The 14,490-nt window shown below is 45.2% G+C and overlaps 1 long non-coding RNA gene across 1 annotated transcript; it reads right to left on the reverse strand.

The window, feature by feature from the left end:
* Positions 1-491: 491 nt before the first annotated feature.
* LOC123059249 (uncharacterized) lies at positions 492-3,005 on the reverse strand. Its single transcript, XR_006427395.1, has 3 exons — positions 2,739-3,005; positions 1,775-1,877; positions 492-937 (listed from the first exon to the last, which is right to left on the reverse strand). It is a non-coding gene; the product is annotated as an uncharacterized lncRNA (long non-coding RNA).
* Positions 3,006-14,490: the final 11,485 nt, after the last annotated feature.

Consider the following 14,490-nt stretch of genomic DNA (forward strand, 5'->3'; position numbering starts at 1 on the left):
TGTCACATAGTAATCAGTAACATACTACGTACGTAATTGGACCTTACTAAGCATAATTTAGGGAGTATATTCAGCTTAGACTTAAATTTCAGTCTACACATAAATGAAACAATAACAAAATTTAATCTGAAAACAATGTACAATTAAGAGATAATCATATGGTATGTCCATTTGGGCATCCTAAAAAAATAGTCAACAATGCATTCTAGTGCTCTCCATAGTTGTTTGAAAACTGGACGGGCTATGGATAACAGTGACATGTTCATCCATTTTGTCATATACAGAAAACCAAAATCTTTGCACTGAAGTTGTCCATTTTGTCATATACGGAAAACCAAAATCTTTGCACTGAAGTTGTCATTTAAAGCACCACATTAAGACTTCATATCATATTTTGTGATGATCCAATTACAAAACAGAGGCACAAACTACCAAGCCAAAATTATATAGCATATTTTGGGATGACCCAATTGCACAACAGAAGCCCAAACTACCGAGCGAAAATTGTATATTCAAAGCTTGAACTCAGAATAGAATAGCTATGGCAACACATATATTCCACTTGATTTACAACAATGATATACAGTTCGAAGTTTGAATGGTTGGAGAAATAATGTACCTAAACATTAGCTCATATACTACAGCTTCACATATGCCTTCTCAATGAAATTATTAGTTGCTTCTTTCTCCCAGTTCAGTCTATACTGCTGAACGAAATAGTAAGTAATTTGGTGAGAATCAACACAAGCCATCTCTCCAAGTGCATTCTCTATTTTATTAACCTGGCCTTGTAAACATAACATAATTCTACCATCCAAATTGCAAGCTTCTACCACCGCCACAACAGCTGTAGCATCTATATCAAGCCTCCGCCTTCCCTCGTCGTCACTTGTCTTAACCCTCCGTTGCATCACGATGACAGCTCAGTCATCCCAATCTGAAACCAATGTTAAACAATCTGATACATGTGATTACCAAAAATAGACTGATTCAGGCATAAACAACTTTGATCACAAGACTTTAGGCTTCCTATATGCATCGAGTGGGAAAAATGGCAGACCACAGTCATTATGTAATGCCTTTTAGGAACCGAAAAATACATCTTACATAATTCAAGACATATTATCTAATTGTCTCAATTCATAAAGACAGCAAACAACTTCCTTGATACATATAGCATAATAGGAGGGGGTCGTGTGCATACCCGCTTTTCTGGATACTCAACATTTGGTTATCGATGTATCAAAGCAACATAAATCACAATGTCAATTACTCTTTAGGGGGTTGAACAATCAGAATGGTTTTAACCGGAATGATATGCATATTTGGTGCGGAAATAACTGTATAGAAATGATATGCACTACCAGTTTTCAAACCATTGAAGTTTGCTACTGCAAAAAAATCATTTCCAGTTTAACAAAGAACATTCTGCACCTTCAACTTCTTAGCCATTTATCCATATTTTAATGTGTTATGTGCAACAGTATATCAATGTAGTGCTAGTTAAAGTCCTTATCCAATAGCAAACTATACTGGTTCTATAAATGTCAAAATAAAATGCATGTGGAGAAATATGTAACAAATATTGGTTAGGAAAAAATCTGAGTGAACCATGATATTTGTTTATGATTACTGTGGGGATGACTTTTCTTTCCTGGCTTGTTTCTCAGTCTCTCCGTATGAAGTTTTTCTTCTTAGATGGACTTGTTGAAGGGTAAAAGGTTATACAGAAAAGCTAGAGAACACAAAACATCAGATTTGCTGCTTCTTTTACCCTTCATCACAAGAACAGGTTAAGACTCCATGGAGGAATCACATGCACCGATGCAATTATTGAAGGAAAAAAAATACCAAGACACATGGCCCCACATCATCTCCTGTACAAATAATCAATGACCATGAAAACATCATACACACATTAAATGGAAAGGTAAGTGAACAGATTAATTAGAAGGGGAATGGAGATAAAATAATAGGACATTGGTTGTATAAAACAGAACTGGTTTCTTTGAAAAGACTATACATTTGTGTAGTTACTGATAACAAGACCCATTCTAACTGTGGCGTCATAAATGTCAAGAGTTTGAGAGCTGCACACAACATCATTTGTACACAGAAGACAGAACACACTACATCATACACAGTGAGATGTGATCTTAAATTAATTAAGATTTGTTGATTCATTGTTCTTAAATTCCATGTGCCAAATCTTGCAAATGGGTTATAAACATGACTAACATTTACCAAAACAGGGTGCTTTTTTTGGGCGATGAAAGAAACTGTAGTCTTTGTCAATACTACAAAAGAGAGGGTAGTTGATAATTGGAAATACCATTGACAGCTTGATAGACAAGTGGATTATAGATCAGTTATCTCCTAACGTCAGTAACACCATGATCTTGTACTTGCTTTTTGAAAATCATGGATCAACAACCTGTGATCTGGTACCAATTTTTGTCACAACCACGATCTCTGATAGTTACTCCCTAGAGTGTTTTATGCTTTCCGACAGGTACGTACATAAAAGATGGATTTCCTCTAAACAGATTGGAAGCCTACGGCAACATGGACGTACGCAAGGGCTAGCCCAACCAATGGATAATAGACGTCATGTTCATGCTGGTCCAAGCTATAATATCCACGACCAAGCGCAACGGGGTGGATAGATGCATTTTGTCTTGGGTTCAGAAATTTTTTAAAAAAGGGGGATAGGGGAAACAAGAAGAGGGAACCTGCACCTTGGACGTTTGGAGGTGAGAGGATCCACTACTTAGAGGCGACGCTGCCGGCTGCGCGGACCATATTCTCTCGAGGACGAACAGGTTGGCGGTGTTGGGCGTCGCCGACGCAGGCGTCGTGGGTAGGAGGATTGCAGGCCTGGAACTCTGCCTCGGCGCCTCGGTCGTCCGCGACCTACCAGCATAAATCGGCGGCGGCGGCGGCAGTGTGGCCACCGGAGCTAGGGCAACAGGTCGGGCATCGCGTGAGGACGCCGCGGGGCTGGGGCGTCGTGTGAAATAGATGGGACAATCATTATCCAGATCGTGTAGGCTATTTTTTTTCTCTATGCGGACTGGGCGTGGCGTGTGAGTTCGTCCGATGGAGTATGGTCAGTCAAAGCTAATTGCTACATGCAATCGTTGCCTCTAATCAGATGTATTTAGTCCGTCAGATCTCATTAAGTGGGATAATCTAGCGGCAGAAATTAGTCTGGGTACACAAAGCGGGGTGGTTATAGAAAAGAAAATGTTGGATTATTTAATAGTAGTATAGACAAGCGCAACGTGGGTGGATAGATGCATTTTGTCTTGAGTTCAGAAATTTTTTAAAAAGGGGGGGATAGGGGAAACAAAAAGAGGGGACCTGCACCTTGGACGTTTGGAGGCGAGAGGATCCACTACATAGAGGCGACGCCGCCGGCTACGCGGACCATATTATCTCGAGGACGAACAGGTTGGCGGTGTTGGGCGTCGCCGTCGCCGGCGTCGTGGGCAGGAGGATTGCAGGCCTGGAACTCCGCCTCGGTGCCTCGGTCGTCCGCGACCTACCAGTATAAATCGGCGGCGGCGGCAGTGTGGCCACCGGAGCTAGGGTAACAGGTCGGGCATCGCGTGAGGACGCCGCGGGGCTGGGGCGTCGTGTGAAATAGATGGGACAATCATTATTCAAATCGTGCGAGGCTATTTTTTTTCTCTATGCGGACTGGGCGTGGCGTGTGAGTTCGTCCGATGGAGTATGGTCAGTCAAAGCTAATTGCTACATGCAATCGTTGCCTCTAATCAGATGTATTTAGTCCGTCGGATCTCATTAAGTGGGATAATCTAGCGGCAGAAATTAGTCTGGGTACACAAAGCGGGGTGGTTATAGAAAAGAAAATGTTGGATTATTTAATAGTAGTATAGACGAGCGCAACGTGGGTGGATAGATGCATTTTTTCTTGGGTTCAGAAATTTTTTAAAAAAGGGGGATAGGGGAAACAAGAAGAGGGGACCTGCACCTTGGACGTTTGGAGGCGAGAGGATCCACTACTTAGAGGCGACGCCGCCGGCTGCGCGGACCATATTCTCTCGAGGACGAACAGGTTGGCGGTGTTGGGCGTCGCCGTCGCCGGCGTCGTGGGCAGGAGGATTGCAGGCCTGGAACTCCGCCTCGGCGCCTCGGTCGTCCGCGACCTACCAGTATAAATCGGCGGTGGAGGCAGTGTGGCCACCGGAGCTAGGGTAACAGGTCGGGCATCGCGTGAGGACGCCGCGGAGCTGGGGCGTCGTGTGAAATAGATGGGACAATCATTATCCAGATCGTGTGAGGCTATTTTTTCTCTCTATGCGGACTGGGCGTGGCGTGTGAGTTCGTCCGATGGAGTATGGTCAGTCAAAGCTAATTGCTACATGCAATCGTTGCCTCTAATCAGATGTATTTAGTCCGTCGGATCTCATTAAGTGGGATAATATAGCAGCAGAAATTAGTCTGGGTACACAAAGCGGGGTGGTTATCGAAAAGAAAATGTTAGATTATTTAATAGTAGTATAGACGAGCGCAACGTGGGTGGATAGATGCATTTTGTCTTGAGTTCAGAAATTTTTTAAAAAAGGGGGGATAGGGAAAACAAAAAGAGGGGACCTGCACCTTGGACGTTTGGAGGCGAGAGGATCCACTACTTAGAGGCGACGCCGCCGGCTGCGCGGACCATATTATCTCGAGGACGAACAGGTTGGCGGTGTTGGGCGTCGCCGTCGCCGGCGTCGTGGGCAGGAGGATTGCAAGCCTAGAACTCCGCCTCGGCGCCTCGGTCGTCCGCGACCTACCAGTATAAATCAGCGGCGGCGGCGGCAGTGTGGCCAACGGAGCTAGGGTAACAGGTCGGGCATCGCGTGAGGACGTCGCAGGGCTGGGGCGTCGTGTGAAATAGATGGGACAATCATTATTCAGATCGTGCGAGGCTATTTTTTTTCTCTATGCGGACTGGGCGTGGCGTGTGAGTTCGTCCGATGGAGTATGGTCAGTCAAAGCTAATTGCTACATGCAATCGTTGCCTCTAATCAGATGTATTTAGTCCGTCGGATCTCATTAAGTGGGATAATCTAGCGGTAGAAATTAGTCTGGGTACACAAAGCGGGGTGGTTATAAAAAAGAAAATGTTGGATTATTTAATAGTAGTATAGACGAGCACAACGTGGGTGGATAGATGCATTTTGTCTTGGGTTTAGAAATTTTTTAAAAAAGGGGGGATAGGGGAAACAAGAAGAGGGGACCTGCACCTTGGACGTTTGGAGGCGAGAGGATCCACTACTTAGAGGCGACGCCGCCGGCTGCGCGGACCATATTCTCTCGAGGACGAACAGGTTGGTGGTGTTGGGCGTCGCCGTCGCCGGCGTCGTGGGCAGGAGGATTGCAGGCCTGGAACTCCGCCTCGGCGCCTCGGTCGTCCGCGACCTACCAGTATAAATCGGCGGCGGCGGCAGTGTGGCCACCGGAGCTAGGGTAACAGGTCGGGCATCGCGTGAGAATGCCGCGGGGCTGGGGTGTCGTGTGAAATAGATGGGACAGTCATTATCCAGATCGTGCGAGGCTATTTTTTTTTCTCTATGCGGACTGGGCGTGGCGTGGGAGTTCGTCCGATGGAGTATGGTCAGTCAAAGCTAATTGCTACATGCAATCGTTGCCTCTAATCAGATGTATTTAGTCCGTCGGATCTCATTAAGTGGGATAATCTAGCGGCAGAAATTAGTCTGGGTACACAAAGCGGGGTGGTTATAGAAAAGAAAATGCTGAATTATTTAAGAGTAATATAGACGAGCACAACGTGGGTGGATAGATGCATTTTGTCTTGGGTTCAGAATATTTTTTTAAAAAGGGGGATCGGGGAAACAAGAAGAGGGGACCTGCACCTTGGACGTTTGGAGGCGAGAGGATCCACTACTTAGAGGCGACGCCGCCGGCTGCGTGGACCATATTCTCTCGAGGACGAACAGGTTGGCGGTGTTGGGCGTCGCCGTCGCCGGCGTCGTGCGCAGGAGGATTGCAGGCCTGGAACTCCGCCTCGGTGCCTCGGTCGTCCGCGACCTACCAGTATAAATCGACGGCGGCGGCGGCAGTGTGGCCACCGGAGCTAGGGTAACAGGTCGGGCATCGCGTGAGGACGCCGCGGGGCTGGGGCGTCGTGTGAAATAGATGGGACAATCAATATCCAGATCGTGCGAGGTTATTTTTTTTCTCTATGCGGACTGGGCGTGGCGTGGGAGTTCGTCCGATGGAGTATGCTCAGTCAAAGCTAATTGCTACATGTAATCGTTGCATCTAATCAGATGTATTTAGTTCGTTGGATCTCATTAAGTGGGATAATCTAGCGGCAGAAATTAGTCTGGATACACAAAGCGGGGTGGTTATAGAAAAGAAAATGTTGGATTATTTAATAGTAGTATAGACGAACGCAACGTGGGTGGATAGATGCATTTTGTCTTGGGTTCAGAATTTTTTTTAAAAAGGGGGATAGGGGAAACAAGAAGAGGGGACCTGCACCTTGGACGTTTGGAGGCGAGAGGATCCACTACTTAGAGGCGACGCCGCCGGCTGCGCGGACCATATTCTCTCGAGGACGAACAGGTTGGTGGTGTTGGGCGTCGTGGGCAGGAGGATTGCAGGCCTGGAACTCCGCCTTGGCGCCTCGGTCGTGCGCGGCCTACCAGTATAAATCGGCGGCGGCGGCGGCAGTGTGGCCACTGGAGCTAGGGTAACAGGTCGGGCATCGCGTGAGGACGCCGCGGGGCTGGGGCGTCGTGTGAAATAGATGGGACAATCATTATCCAGATCGTGCGAGGTTATTTTTTTTCTCTATGCGGACTGGGCGTGGCGTGGGAGTTCGTCCGATGGAGTATGGTCAGTCAAAGCTAATTGCTACATGCAATCGTTGCCTCTAATCAGATGTATTTAGTCCGTCGGATCTCATTAAGTGGGATAATCTAGCGGCAAAAATTAGTCTGGGTACACAAAGCGGGGTGGTTATAGAAAAGAAAATGTTGGATTATTTAATAGTAGTATAGACGAGCGCAACGTGGGTGGATAGATGCATTTTGTCTTGAGTTCAGAATATTTTTTTAAAAAGGGGGATAGGGGAAACAAGAAGAGGGGACCTGCACCTTGGACGTTTGGAGGCGAGAGGATCCACTACTTAGAGGCGACGCCGCCGGCTGCGTGGACCATATTCTCTCGAGGACGAACAGGTTGGCGGTGTTGGGCGTCGCCGTCGCCGGCGTCGTGGGCAGGAGGATTGCAGGCCTGGAACTCCGCCTCGGTGCCTCGGTCGTCCGCGACCTACCAGTATAAATCGACGGCGGCGGCGGCAGTGTGGCCACCGGAGCTAGGGTAACAGGTCGGGCATCGCGTGAGGACGCCGCGGGGCTAGGGCGTCGTGTGAAATAGATGGGACAATCATTATCCAGATCGTGCGAGGCTATTTTTTTCTCTATGCGGACTGGGCGTGGCGTGGGAGTTCGTCCGATGGAGTATGGTCAGTCAAAGCTAATTGCTACATGCAATCGTTGCCTCTAATCAGATGTATTTAGTCCGTCAGATCTCATTAAGTGGGATAATCTAGCGGCAGAAATTAGTCTGGATACACAAAGTGGGGTGGTTATAGAAAAGAAAATGTTGGATTATTTAATAGTAGTATAGACGAACGCAACGAGGGTGGATAGATGCATTTGTTGGGGAACGTAGCAGAAATTCAAAATTTTCCTACGTGTCACCAAGATCTATCTATGGAGAGACCAGCAACGAGTAGAAAGAGAGTGCATCTACATACCCTTGTACATCGCTAAGCGGAAGCGTTCAAGTGAACGGGGTTGATGGAGTCGTACTCGTCGTGATTCAAATCACCGATGATCAAGTGCCGAACGCACGGCACCTCCGCGTTCAACACACGTACAGCCCGGTGACGTCTCCCACGCCTTGATCCAGCAAGGAGAGAGGGAGAGGTTGAGGAAGACTCCATCCAACAGCAGCACAACGGCGTGGTGGTGGTGGAGGAGCGTGGCAATCCAGCAGGGCTTCGCCAAGCACCATGGGAGAGGAGGAGTAGGAAGAGAGGTAGGGCTGTGCCAGAACTTCGTGTATAGCTCCCATGCGCCTCCCCACTATATATAGGGGTGGAGGGGCTGGTTTCTTGCCCTCCAAGTCCATTGGGGCGTTGGCCAAGGTGGGAGGAAAGAAATCTCATTATTTCCTTCCCCACCGATTGGTATCCCCCCTTTTTAGGGATCTTGATCTTATCACTTCGGGATATGATCTTATTCCTTCTAAGGGGGATCTTGGTGCGCCTTGACCAGGGGTGTGGGGCCTTGCCCCCACTACCCACATCCATGTGGGTCCCCCCATGCAGGTGGGCCCCACTCCGGAACCTTCTAGAACCTTCCCGGTACAATACCGAAAAATCCCGAACATTTTCCGGTGGCCAAAATAGGACTTCCCATATATAAATCTTTACCTCCGGACCATTCCGGAATTCCTCGTGACATCCGGGATCTCATCCGGGACTCCGAACAACATTCGGTAACCACATACAAACTTCCTTTATAACCCTAGCGTCATCGAACCTTAAGTGTGTAGACCCTACGGGTTCGGGAGACATTTAGACATGACCGAGACGTTCTCCGGTGAATAACCAACAGCGGGATCTGGATACCCATGATGGCTCCCACATGTTCCACGATGATCTCATCGGATGAACCACGATGTCAAGGACTTAATCAATCCCGTATTCAATTCCCTTTGTCTATCGGTATGTTACTTGCCCGAGATTCGATCGTCGGTATCCAATACCTTGTTCAATCTCGTTACCGGCAAGTCACTTTACTCGTTCCGTAACACATCATCCCGTGATCAACTCCTTGGTCACATTGCGCATATGATGATGTCCTACCGAGTGGGCCCAGAGATACCTCTCCGTTTACACGGAGTGACAAATCCCAGTCTCGATCCGCATAAAACAATAGATACTTTCGGAGATACCTGTAGTGCACCTTTATAGTCACCCAGTTACGTTGTGACGTTTGATACACCCAAAGCACTCCTACGGTATCCAGGAGTTACACGCTCTCATGGTCGAAGGAAGAGATACTTGACATTGGCAAAGCTCTAGCAAATGAACTACACGATCTTTTGTGCTAGTCTTAGGATTGGGTCTTGTCCATCACATCATTCTCCTAATGATGTGATCCCGTTATCAACGACATCCAATGTCCATAGCCAGGAAACCATGACTATCTGTTGATCACAACGAGCTAGTCAACTAGAGGCTCACTAGGGACATATTGTGGTCTATGTATTCACACGTGTATTACGATTTCCGGATAATACAGTTATAGCTTGAATAAAAGACAATTATCATGAACAAGGAAATATAATAATAATACTTTTATTATTGCCTCTAGGGCATATTTCCAACAGTCTCCCACTTGCACTAGAGTCAATAATCTAGTTCACATCGCCATGTGATTAACACTCACAGGTCACATCGCCATGTGACTAATACCCAAGAGTTTACTAGAGTCAGTAGTCTAGTTCACATCACTATGTGATTAACACTCAATGAGTTTTATGTTTGATCATGTTGCTTGTGAGAGAGGTTTTAGTCAACGGGTCTGAACCTTTCAGATCCGTGTGTGCTTTACAAATCTCTATGTCATCTCCTAGATGCAGCTATCACGCTCTATTTGGAGCTATTCCAAACAACTGTTCTACTTGGAGCTATTCTAAATTATTGCTCCATTATATGTATCCGGTCTCTCTACTCAGAGCTATCCGGATAGGTGTCAAGCTTGCATCGTCGTAACCTTTACGACGAACTCTTTTACCACCTCCATAATCGAGAAAATTCCTTAGTCCACTAGTTACTAAGGATAACTTTAACCACTGTCTTGTGAGCCATTCTTGGATCACTCTTGTACCCCTTGACTGACTCATGGCAAGGCACACTTCAGGTGCAGTACACAGCATAGCATACTGAAGAGCCTACGTCTTAAGCATAGGGGACGACCTTCGTCCTTTCTCTCTATTCTGCCGTGGTCGAGCTTTAAGTCTTAACTTCGTACCTTACAACTCAGGCAAGAACTCCTTCTTTGACTGGTCCATCTTGAACACCTTCAAGATCATGTCAAGGTATGTGCTCATTTGAAAGTATTATTAAGCATTTTGATCTATCCTTATAGATCTTGATGCTCAATGTTTAAGTAGCTTAATCCAGGCTTTCCATTGAAAAACACTTTCAAAATAACCCTATATGCTTTCCAGAAATTCTACGTCATTTCTGATCAACAATATGTCAACAACATATACTCATCAGAAATTCTATAGTGCTCCCACTCACTTCTTTGGAAATACAAGTTTCTCATAAACTTTGTACAAACCCAAAATTTTTGATCATCATCAAAGCATACATTCCAACTCCGAGATGCTCACTCCAGTCCTTAGAAGGATTGCTGGAGCTTTGCATACTTATTAGCATCTTTCGGGATTGACAAAACCTTCCGGTTGTATCACATACAACCTTTCCTCATTAAAATCGTCGAGGAAACAATGTTTTGACATCCTATCTGCAAGATTTCATAAATAATGCAGTAATCGCTAATATAATTCCAACAGACTCTTAGCATCGCTACGAGTGAGAAAATCTCATCGTAGTCAACTCCTTGAACTTGTCGGAAAACATCTTAACGACAAGTCGAGCTTTCTTAATGGTGACATTTACCATCATTGTCCGTCTTCCTTTTGAAATCCATCTGTACTCATTAGCCTTACGACCATCGAGCCGTTCTGCCAAAGTCTACACTTTGTTTTCATACATGGATCCTCTCTCGGATTTTATGGCCTCAAGCCATTTATCAGAATCCGGGCCCACCATCGCTTCTCCATAGCTCGTAGGTTCATTGTTGTCTAGCAACATGACCTTCAAGACAGGATTACGTACCACTCTGAAGTAGTACGCATCCTTGTCATCCTACGAGGTTTGGGAGTGACTTGATCCGAAGTTTCATGATCAATATCATAAGCTTCCACTTCAATTGGTGTAGGTGCCACAGGAACAACTCCCTGTGCCCTGTCACACACTAGTTGAAGAGACGGTTCAATAACCTCATCAAGTCTCCACCATCCTCCCACTCAATTCTTTCGAGAGAAACTTTTCCTCGAGAAAGGACCCGATTCTAGAAACAATCCATATTGCTTTCGGATCTGAATTAGGAGGTATACCCAACTGTTTTGGGTTTCCTATGAAGATGCATTTTATCCGCTTTGGGTTCGAGCTTATCAACCTGAAACTTTTTCATATAAGCGTCGCAGCCCCAAACTTTTAAGAAACGACAACTTAGGTTTCTCTAAACCATAATTCATACGGTGTCATCTCATCGGAATTACGTGGTGCCCTATTTAAAGTGAATGTGGTTGTCTCTAATGCCTAACCCATGAACGATAGTGGTAATTCGATAAGAGACATCATGGTACGCACCATATCCAATAGGGTGCAACTATGATGTTCGGACACACCATCACATTATGGTGTTCCAGGCGGTATTAATTGCGAAACAATTTCCACAATGTCTTAATTGTGTGCCAAAACTCGTAACTCAGATATTCATCTCTATGATCATATCATAGACATTTTATCCTCTTGTCACAATGATCTGCTACTTCACTCTGAAATTACTTGAACCATTCAATAATTCAGACTTGTGTTTCATCAAGTAAATATACTCAACATTTACTCGAATCATCTGTGAAGTAAGAACATAATGATATTCACTGCATGCCTCAGCACTCATTCGACTGCACACATCAAAATGTGTTACTTCCAACAAGTTGCTATCTTGTTCCATCTTACTGAAAATGAGGCTTTTCAGTCATCTTGCCCATGTGGTATGATTTGCATATCTCAAGTGATTCAAAATCAAGTGAGTCCGAACGATCCATTTGCATGGAGTTTCTTCATGCATATACACCAATAGACATGGTTCGCATGTCTCAAACTTTTCAAAAACGAGTGAGTCCAAAGATCCATCAACATGGAGCTTCTTCATGCGTTTTATACCATATGACTTACATGGCAGTGCCACAAGTAAGTGGTACTATCATTACTATCTTTTTGGCATGAAAATGTGTATCACTACGATCGAGATTCAATAAACCATTCTTTAGGTGCAAGACCACTGAAGGTATTATTCAATAATAGAGTAACCATTATTCTCCTTAAATGAATAACCGTATTGCGATAGACATAATCCAATCATGTCTATGCTCAACGCAAACACCAATCTCGGTGGTAGAGGGAGCGTGCGATGCTTGATCATATCAACCTTGGAAACACTTCCAACATATATCGTCAGCTCACCTTTAGCTAGTCTCCGTTTATTCCGTAGCTTTTATTTCGAGTTACTAACACTTAGCAACCGAACCGGTATCCAATACCCTGGTGCTACTAGGAGTACTAGTAAAGTACACATTAACATAATGTATATCCAATATACTTCTATCGACCTTGCCAGCCTTCTCATCTACCAAGTATCTAGGGTAATGCTGCTCCAGTGGTTGTTCCCCTTATTACAGAAGCACTTAGTCTCGGGTTTGGGTTCAACCTTGGGTTTCTTCACTAGAGCAGCAGCTGAATTGCCGTTTCATGAAGTATCCCTTTGTTCCCTTGCCCTTCTTGAAACTAGTGGTTTCACCAACCATCAACAATTGATGCTCCTTCTTGATTTCTACTTTCGCGGTGTCAAACATCATGAATATTTCAAGGATCATCATATCTATCCCTGATATGTTATAGTTAATCACGAAGCTCTAGCAGCTTGGTGGCAATGACTTTGGGGAAACATCACTATCTCATCTGGAGGATCAACTCCCACTCGATTCAAGTGATTGTTGTGCTCAGACAATCTGAGCACAAGCTCAACGATTGAGCTTTTCTCCCTTAGTTTGCAGGCTAAGAAAATCGTCGGAGGTCTTATACCTCTTGACGTGGGCACGAGCCTGAAATCCCAATTTCAGCCCTCGAAACATCTCATATGTTCCGCGACGTTTCGAAAACGTCTTTGGTGCCTCTACTTAAACCATTTAATTGAACTATCACGTAGTTATCAAAACGTGTATGTCCGATGTTCGCAACATCGACAAACGACGTTGGGGTTCAGCACACTGAGCGGTGCATTAAGGACATAAGCTTTCTACTGATCGCATAATCGCTACTATCAACTTTCAACTATATTTTCTCTAGGAACATATCTAAACAGTGGAACTAAAGCGCGAGCTTACGACATAATTTGCAAAAGGTCTTTTGACTATGTTCAGGATAATTAAGTTCATCTTATGAACTCCCACTTAGATAGACATCCCTCTGGTCATCTAAGTGATCACATGATCCGAGTCAACTAGGCCGTGTCCGATCATCACGTGAGACGGACTAGTCATCATCGGTGAACATCTTCATGTTGATCGTATCTACCATACGACTCATGCTCGACCTTTCGGTCTCCGTGTTCCGAGGCCATGTCTGCACATGCTAGGCTCGTCAAGTTAACCCTAAGTGTTTTCGCTGTGTAAAACTGTCTTACACCCGTTGTATGTGAACGTAAGAATCCATCACACCCGATCATCACGTGGTGCTTAGAAGCGACGAACTGTAGCAACGGTGCACAGTTAGGGGAGAACACTTCTTGAAATTTTGTAAGGGATCATCTTATTTACTACCGTCGTCCTAAGCAAACAAGATGCATAAACATGATAAACATCACATGCAATCAAATAGTGACATGATATGGCCAATATCATTTTGCTCCTTTTGATCTTCATCTTCGGGGCTCCATGATCATCATCGTCACCGGCACGACACCATGATCTCCATCATCATGATCTCCATCATCGTGTCTTCATGAAGTTGTCACGCCAACGACTACTTCTACTTCTATGACTAACGCGTTTAGCAATAAAGTAAAGTAGTTTACATGGCGTTCTTCAATGACACGCAGGTCATACAATAAATAAAGACAACTCCTATGGCTCCTGCCGGTTGTCATACTCATCGACATGCAAGTCGTGAATCCTATTACAAGAACATGATCAATCTCATACATCACATATCATTCATCACATTCTTCTTGGCCATATCACATCACATAGCATACCCTGCAAAAACAAGTTAGACGTCCTCTAATTGTTGTTGCATGTTTTACGTGGCTGCTATGGGTTTCTAGCAAGAACGTTTCTTACCTACGCAAGACCACAACGTGATATGCCAATTGCTATTTACCCTTCATAAGGACCCTTTTCATCGAATCCGTTCCGACTAAAGTGGGAGAGACTGGCACCCGCTAGCCACCTTATGCACCAAGTGCATGTCAATCGGTGGAACCTGTCTCACGTAAGAGTACGTGTAAGGTCGGTCCGGGCCGCTTCATCCCACAATACCGTCGAAACAAGATTGGACTAGTAACGGTAAGCATATTG

The sequence above is a fragment of the Triticum aestivum genome, chromosome 3A (genome assembly GCF_018294505.1).
Source record: "Triticum aestivum cultivar Chinese Spring chromosome 3A, IWGSC CS RefSeq v2.1, whole genome shotgun sequence".
NCBI lineage: Eukaryota > Viridiplantae > Streptophyta > Magnoliopsida > Poales > Poaceae > Triticum > Triticum aestivum.